At 39.9% G+C, this 8,633-nt stretch overlaps 1 protein-coding gene across 1 annotated transcript in view; it reads right to left on the bottom strand.

The window, feature by feature from the left end:
- Window positions 1–7,579, bottom strand: part of LOC128505519 (eosinophil peroxidase-like) — a 137,101-nt gene extending 129,522 nt beyond the window's left edge. The window contains exon 1 of the mRNA XM_053475998.1: window positions 7,566–7,579. The gene's annotated coding sequence lies outside the window, so the exon portion shown is untranslated. The remainder of the gene's footprint in view (window positions 1–7,565) is intronic.
- Window positions 7,580–8,633: the final 1,054 nt, after the last annotated feature.

Below are 8,633 nucleotides of genomic sequence, written 5' to 3'. Positions count from 1 at the left end.
TGTGTATGCGTCTCATTGTAAACACGCACAGATCAGCCATAACATTACTTAACACATAATATTACAAAACACACAACATTCTGCCCAATATTGTGCCACCGGGGCAGCTCAGACCCCTAATGCCTCCACGAGACCTTGTTTCGTGGTGTCTGCCACCAGAATGTTGGCAGTGTGCTGGATCGGATTTCCTATTGGTGTTTAGTCAGATTCAGATCAGGGGATTTTGAAGGCCGGGCCGTAGCCTAGTGCTCTGTGCCTGCTGGGCCGCGTGTGCAGTGAGCTCTGGTGCGCTGTGCTTTCTTTTGTGGCCAGCATTAAGTGTTTTTAGTGATTTTGTGCTACATTGGCTTTTGTGTGGGATCCGATCAGACAAGACTGGTCTTAAATCATAAATCAACCTTGGCTGCCCATGTGATCAGTTTACTGATATATAGTAGATAATCAGTGTTTATGTTGTGTTGATATAATGGCTGCTCGGTGTGTGTGTGTGTGTGTGTCAATGTTTAAGTAGACTCTTATTTAATGTTCTCTGTAGATTCATGCTCTAGTGTGTGCGCGTGGAGTTTGTAAAAGAGATACAGCATGATTTGCACCTTTATTTCCCCTCTGTTTTTGCTTTTCTGTTATCATTTCTGTATAAACAAAACATATTTTATACCTTGATAAATCTATTTTGTTTATTGTATATAGCATGCACATTTCTCAACACTATCAATTTCTACATTAGGAACTGAAATGTTTATCTTTATATGGATCTAATATTTACCTTTTACATTTTCTGTTAATGAAAAGATGATTTTAATTCTACAGGCTTTCTGTCTGACAGGTTTACTTAACAGCAATAAATACAATTCAGGTCATTTTGTAGGTGTACAGTCTGTCACTGTAGTCTGTTAGTTGCCTTGCATAAGTATTCGCACCCCTTGTACCGTGTGTTTTTTCGTTGCGCTAATGAAACCTGGGGGATAATGAACATACGTTGTGGAACAGAACGCATGGAATTTAATTACTGACTCGACACCTAAACAAATTAAGAGTACGTAATAAAGTGCTAAAGGTTTTTCTTAAAAAATATATAAAAATCTTTTTACATCCTCAGTTTGTTTCTTTTTATTTTCCTCTTCTCTGTCTCATTCAGTGCCGGAGTCTGTCGTTCAGAATCAGGCAGGAAAGAAAGAGAGATTGAGCGCAGGATAGCAGAGGTGAAAGAGTGTTCTGTGTGAATCGTCCTCCCCCGGACACCTGGTCCTCTCACACTCTTTAGGCTCCATGTCAAGATTTGCATCTGAACGGTGCTGGTGTTCTCCTCTCTTCTTGTCCCCCTTTTTGTCTTCTATCTCCCTCTTTTCCCAGCATTCTGCTGCATCCTTCAGCGGATATGACTCTCACTCACATACACGCACACACACTCACACTAACTTTTATGTGTCTGCAGCAAGCAGCATGCTAATTGTCTCATAACATTTAAGCACAAAGTATGTCATTATTAATATAACACAGACATAAATAAAAACTAAAGGTTATTCATTGAAACAAAATATTTATCTGTACAGCATGTGTAACATAAAATAGAGAAATACAGAATTATATAATATGCCTGGCAGTTTAGGGAAAAAAAAGGTTGTGTACTTTAAGATTTTATTAAGTCTCCTTCAACTTTTATTACAGCACACAATGTGGTGGCCGGTTTAAGTGTGTTGACAGGTTCTTAACCCAGTGTCCGTCATTTCAATATTTCTTAGTTGTTTTCTTTGCTTGATGCATCTCAATAACTTGTCCCTTCTGAAATGGTGAGACTTTTTTGGCCAGCAATTTTTTTAGGAGATTTGGATGTTAAATATATATAGTAAAAAAAAAATTGTGCTGTGCAAAACTTGAGGCGAGTGTAATTTAAACATGTTTTCATTATGATGTTAAACTGATAGCTCTAAGCTTTTCTCTTTTAGCTTGTTATCTGCTTCAGCCTAAAACACACTTTAAACATCAGATATTTTGGATAGTCTTTATTTAGGATTTTCACCAGATAGTTTTTTCGAATCCATGTTGGTAATAAATCCCCATATGTTATCGTTGATGTATATTGACTCGGGCTGCATGCATTCTCCAGCTGTGTTTTTTTTTTTCTTTTTTCTTACACCTCCAAGGAAGCTGTGCAGCTGCCTCCTCTGTTTAATCACTTTAATCACAATAGATTATATTTATCGCCCATCTCACTTTTAGACAAAGAAAAGGAAATCCATTGAGATGATTAATTTGTTTTCGTCACATTTCTGCTGAATCAGGACCGTGTCATCCAGCTGGAAAGACTGAAGATACTTTACCTCATCACCTCCTAGATGCAAGGTTCCCACTTCGATCCCGAGCTCGGGATGCTGTCTGTGCGGAGTGTTGTGCGGATTTTTCTCATGTCTGTGTGTTTTCTCCAAATCCAAAAAAGATGCCAGAAGGTGAATATTACAGGCTCACTTGCCCCTAGATGTGAATGAGTGTGTGAACGTGTGTGTGTGCCGTCCTATCAGGGGTAAATTCTATAAATTAATGAATTAACAATTGTAAATGTGCAATGAGATTACATTTTTACAAATTTTAATGTTTGTAGATCTGCATAATCCTTCTTAATTCGAAACCTTGTGAGACAAATAATGAAGTTGGCTGATCAACTACGTGTCATTTCTTGTCCTTTATGGCGTGTGTGACTGCACTGCATAAGATCTGGGACTGTAATCTCTCTCTCATACACACATGTACACTTCTATTACGTGGCTCTGTGGTTTAACTCTATTGGTCAGCGTACAGAGAACTCCCGAGATCTTTTAACCGCAGAGAGACAGCTTGGTGTAGATTTATTAGCCCATAATACCCTTCATCCTGTTGTAGGTATACCGGATGTGCATCCTCCTGATGCCACACTGACACCTTTCTGCTCTTTGATTTTTTCCTTTCTTTTTCCTTCTGCTGTCGTTCACGCAGCACCACTCACTTCCTGTCTCTTTCATCGCAGGTTTTACGAGATTAGCCTCGTCATATTACACACACTGGCTACTTCCTGTTTTTTACATTATCAAACCCCATGTATGGTGCATGATTTCTAAAATGAATAATAAAAAGAAATGCACATTTTTCATTAAACTGTGTAACACACAGTGAGAACGATGTAACGCACAGTGACACTCCTGAGTAACCTGAGTCAGGATGCTGGAGCGCTGAGCTGGTATGGCTGACCACTGCCTCAGCATGCAGCTTGGAATACCTGCTGGCCAAGTTGTAGGCTTCTCAGGCTATTTGAACCCGGATACACTGGAGGGTTGCGTCGGGAAGAGCATCTGGCATAAAACCTGTGCCAAGTTGAATGTGCGTTAAGGCCTGCTGTGGCGACGCCTTAACGGGAGCGGCTGAAAGAACAAAAACATTCAAAAATGTCCTGAAGAAAATATTGCATTAACCATTTAGCCTCAGACAAACTATTATAATCAAAGTTATTAGACCTGGTTTAAATACTTGGAACAAAAAACTTTGCAGCTAGTGACTGCCTGATTCCGTGGACCAAATGCTGAGTTTCCTCTCTTGAGCTGCTTCGCCAGGCCTCCATAATATGGAATGCCATCACCCAGTGAAAAGTACTTGTTGCCTCAACATTGTGTGTGTGTGTGTGCATGAGAACAGCAAACTAAAGTTAGTGTTACACACTATATTAAATAAATGAATTATTATGATGGCAGCATGGTGGCGTAGTGGTTAGCACTGTGGCCTCGCACCTCCGGGATTCCCAGATTAGGGTTTTGGCATTGCAGAAGATGAACTAATGAATTAATTATTAACTATTATTATTATTTATTCTAGCAACAAACAGGTGCTATGGGAGCTTTAGAGTTACAGTAACCAGATGTCATAAATGTAAGATGTTTGGAAAGTGTGATCCCACAAAACCCTGTGCCACCACTGTGAACCTGTCACACTTTACAGCCTCAATGATTTACATTTTCAATTTTCACATGTTACACATTGCAGCATCGCTTGCAGCCACCTCAGTTCAGTCATAATTCAACCTGTCCTTGGCATTTTGTCTTTTCTTCCTGTACTATAGTAGCAGACAGTGTTATGAATGATTGGAGTGATTAACATTCACTTTCAGCTTTTTTGGTTATTATTCCTTTCATAATCCTAGTCTGTTGTCCCTGTTTATTTTGTCATCCTTCTTTTTAACCCTTTCTATTTTTTTGTTTTGTCCTTTAAACGTGGATAGGAAAACTTATGACACACTCACTGTTTAAATTTAATGATTAGTTGTGAGTGTGCTGTTGAAAACTGGAAACAGCGATTTACTACAACAAAGTTATTATCAACATTATATTAGAAATGTTGGCAAAAAGTAAGTAAATACTTGGTGTGAGTAGTAAAGCACTGTACGCGTACTTAACACAAAATAACTGAACATTGTCATAAGAACTTGTCTATATACCAGATGTGTAGACAAGTAGAAAATGGGGGTAAAACTGACCACACGAATGTTGTCTTCGTTGCAAACTCAGTCTAAAGTGCTTTTTAGCTGCGTTCTCATTTCGAAGTTGTTAATACAATCACAAATGCCGCTCCTGCTAAATCCTTAAAGTGAGCCTGAGGTGGTTTGATGCGAACACATTCCTGGTTTCTTTCGGACACATTCCTGCGTTCTTCACATTTATCACACGTTTATTGTGGAAAGAGTCTGGTGACTGTGGGCTGATAGGAGTACAACACAGCACAGACAGGAACATGTTCAACCTCACGTGCTCAGAGAGGACATATGGCCTAGGAACGTGTGGTATTTGGGAGTGAACAGAGGAAGCGAAGGGAAATCTTATTCCCTCAAATTTAGAAAAAGAAAGTCTCCTAACGATTGAGAAGTAAAAGCTGCTGCATGGGAAAAGGAATTAGGCCTTTATTAATTTATCTACACAATCTTCAGCAGTTGGTTTCTGGAAGCCTGTGTGATCAGATTCTTGTTCTTGCCTAACATGAATGGAAAACCTGTTACCTCCATGTTGGAACCTAACCTAACCTGAGATGCTTTTCTGCTCACCACCTTTATAAAACACTGCTTATTTGAGATGCTATAGGTTTTCCATCAGCTAGAACCATGTAACTGGATGGTTTTCGCTTCTTGTATCATCCTGTGCAAATTGTAGAGATGTAGGTACCTACAGTAGAATCTTCTTGGACCTCACTTTGTGCATTGACATGTTTGATGTACCAGTGAAAGGGAATTTTAATGCTACAAATTCAAGTGTCCACATACGTTTGACCGTTTCATTTACATACACAAAGGTAGAAACCCGCCTGTGTGTCAGCCAGCAGAGTGTGCGAAGGTGTCCATCTTAAGGAAGTTAGCTGAGGTCAAAGGTCAGACAGATGCTTTTGCTGTTAGGAGCAGACAGGAAGTGGAGTTGCCTGTTTACTGTTTGCACAGGACGATTCCGAAAGGACTGTTTGAACGGACGGTCAACCTCGACCTCTGCCCTGCGCATGGTTAACATTTATCTCATTAGATTTATGCCTCTTGGGACTTATTGGATTAAGATAAGACACTACATTCAGTTTTATGTAGTAAAATAAAACCTGACCTCTAAAAAGAAACAGCAGATTATACACAGTAAACTTCATGTATGTGATCAGGGATGAATGTGCAATGTGGAAAAGAGGCTCGGATCTTTAGCGAACATGTCATGCTACATGAAGTCATAGAAACGGTTCATTAGCTGAAATAAAAAAAAGAGGAAAATAATTGCAGGTTGAAAAAAAAACTAGGAACCTGTTATATTTAATTCTACCTTTTTTTTTTATAAACCTATTACATATTTATGTATTATTAGATTATGTATAAATATGTAATAGATTTATAAAATACGTATTAAATAAGTTATTAAATATAGCTAGATAAGAAACACCATTATTTTATCAGATATAACATTAAAACCACTTATATTTTGGGTTCCCCTTGTACCACTAGGACAGCTTTGGCCCCTTTGGGGGTGTGCTGTGGTGTCTGGCACCAGGACATTGGCAGAGGCTCCATGGTGGGGCTCTGTGGATCTGACTTGTTCATCTGGCGCATCCCATGGAGGCCTGATCAGATTGAGATCTGGGGAGTTTGGAGGGCGGGTCAGCAGTCTTGAGCTCTTTGCCTGCTGGGGCCCAGTGCATTATGGGATGTGGCACTCTAGTACCTCTTTTCCACTTCTCTGGTTCCCGTGCCGGTTCTCAATTTTGGAACTAGTGGGAACCAGTTTGGAACCGGTTCTCAGTGGTTCCCAGTCCAGCACCGGCCGAGCACCAAAACTGGGACCTGGCATCAACACCAGTGTAGTGGAAATGAGGAATAGGGTGTTTAGTGTTCTATTTAGCAGCTGATAAGTTTACGATTGTTACTGCAAGATAAAATTTTAACTTCACAAACAGTTTTTAGACTAAAATTATTAAATATCAAGAACCAACGAGGTGAAATTACCCCAGAACAATAATTAAAGTTTTTTTCAGGCCTCTCGTTCACTTGGTCAATTTGAGGGAAATCTGCTGTAAAATTGAACCTCGGCCACATCCTGACCGCTTTACAGTCGTGCTGTACTTAAGCTTACAATTACAGTCCAGCTTTGTTTCTTTACTCTGTGTGGGTGTGTGTTTATAGCGTAATTCCCCCAGTAGTAATGGCACACTTTTCAGGCGCGTGTGAGTGAGGGTCGCAGGAGTGTGTTTATCATTAATTTAAGCAGTGTTTATACACACTAATCTCTGGAGGCTTTTTCCTGGCATTGTTGCTCTGCTGTCTCCCGTCTTCCTCCACGATAAGGAAACTGGGCTTGTAGTTACAGGATGCATGCACACACACACACACACGGGATCAGGGCAACTAGAGTGGTGGCAAGCAGAAGTTCGTGGAGATAGAGGAAGGGATATTGGCCTTAAGGAAGGTCTGAGGGTTGATAAGAGCAGAGAAAAACTCATAAGATAATCTGCACGAGTCTTCAAACCTATATTTCAGATGGCGTGTGGAAGTACAGCAGAGTAATAGTGTGAGCCAGCGTCATTCATTCATTCATTCATTCAGCTGCAAGCCTACTACCAACTGGCAATCCTGAAACATTTAGTCATTTGGCAGACGCTCTTATCCAGAGCGACTTACATTTTTTTTTTATCTCATTACACATCTGAGCAGTTGAGGGTTCAGGGCCTTGCTCAAGGGCCCAACAGTGGCAACTTGGTGGTTGTGGGGTTTGAACCTGGGATCTTCTGAACCGTAGTCCAATGCCTTAATTACTGAGCTACCCCTGAAACCATAAGGCAGGAACACTAACCACTAAACTAGCATCCTGCCCTGGCACCACTCACCCTTATGCTTTATCCTGACCCGAGATTCGCGTCAGGTCCCACACTACCACATGCTCCACTACTCCATGCCATGCTGCTATGAAATCGCTAAACATTTTTTAGATCGAAACCTACCAAACAGCAAGGTTTCTGAAATCTATGTTTTTGTCTTGCATTTTATCTCTTAGTGTGTGTGTGTGTGTGTGTGTGTGTGTGTGTGTGTGTGTGTGTGTGTTTTTTCCAGGCACTGCATGGCTATATCCCAAACCACATGTGATTGTGTTAAACAGTGTGTCAGGCTATAATAGTATAATACATATTGAATAGCAAGTGGTGTTTGTGGTTTTATAGAGCTTAGCTTGTGGTTTAAGATGCATCCAGGGGAGAACCTGGAAAAAGACACAGACAGACCTTTGTTCATCCCCGTGGGAAATTCACAGATACAGGAGTCCACAAATAGTTACATCTAAAAAAACATTAAAAAAAGGTGAAATAAGGTGAAAAGCAATCCTATCAAAAACAAGAATAATGAATAAAAATATGTAAACGCTCCTGTGCATATTATTGTGCAAAGTTAGTGGTTTCTGTGCATATGGTGAGGATATTATGATACCGCCTGACTCTATTGTCCATGATTGACAGAAGCCTGTTCAGTGCCTGGCGCTCTACCACAGATGTTGGGCTTTCCAGCTCTGAATCCACCACTGAGCCTGCCTTCCTCACCAGCTTTTCCAGATGTGTGGCCTCCTTCTTCTTCATGCTGGCTCCCCAGCACACTGCTGCATAGAAGAGCGCACTCGTCACCACATCAAAAAGCTCTTCTTTTTTGCAAATTCATCATTTCATTCTTAAGTCTTAATGTCAATGTCAATCAGAGGACATAGGTCATTTCTTTGTATAAAATAAACATTCACACAATTCTTTAAAAATTCTAAATCATTTTTGCCTGTTCTAATGGGTACCAATAGTTTTGCAATAGTTCATGTCAAGCAACCTAATGATTATTAACTTTTCATTTTAGGTATCGTATGCTGCATTCAAATTATGTTTCAGAATGATGTCGTCAACCTTTCTGCATTTGAGCTACAAAGTGGCAAAAAAATAAACATGTTCACCCTATATGTTCATTTTTTTTGTTGGCAAATAACTCTTAGCTTTAAGATGTGATTTATATTTTTCAATCAGAATTCAGATCAGTATAGTCATTGATATAAATTGAACAAGTGAATGTGTCTGTAGTTGTGACGTATGATATCTATTATGTAGCATTAACTTTGAAACAGTTTAAGCTA

This window comes from Clarias gariepinus, chromosome 17 (genome assembly GCF_024256425.1).
Source record: "Clarias gariepinus isolate MV-2021 ecotype Netherlands chromosome 17, CGAR_prim_01v2, whole genome shotgun sequence".
In the NCBI taxonomy this organism is placed as follows: domain Eukaryota; kingdom Metazoa; phylum Chordata; class Actinopteri; order Siluriformes; family Clariidae; genus Clarias; species Clarias gariepinus.
This window is presented reverse-complemented; position numbering and strand designations above follow the sequence as displayed.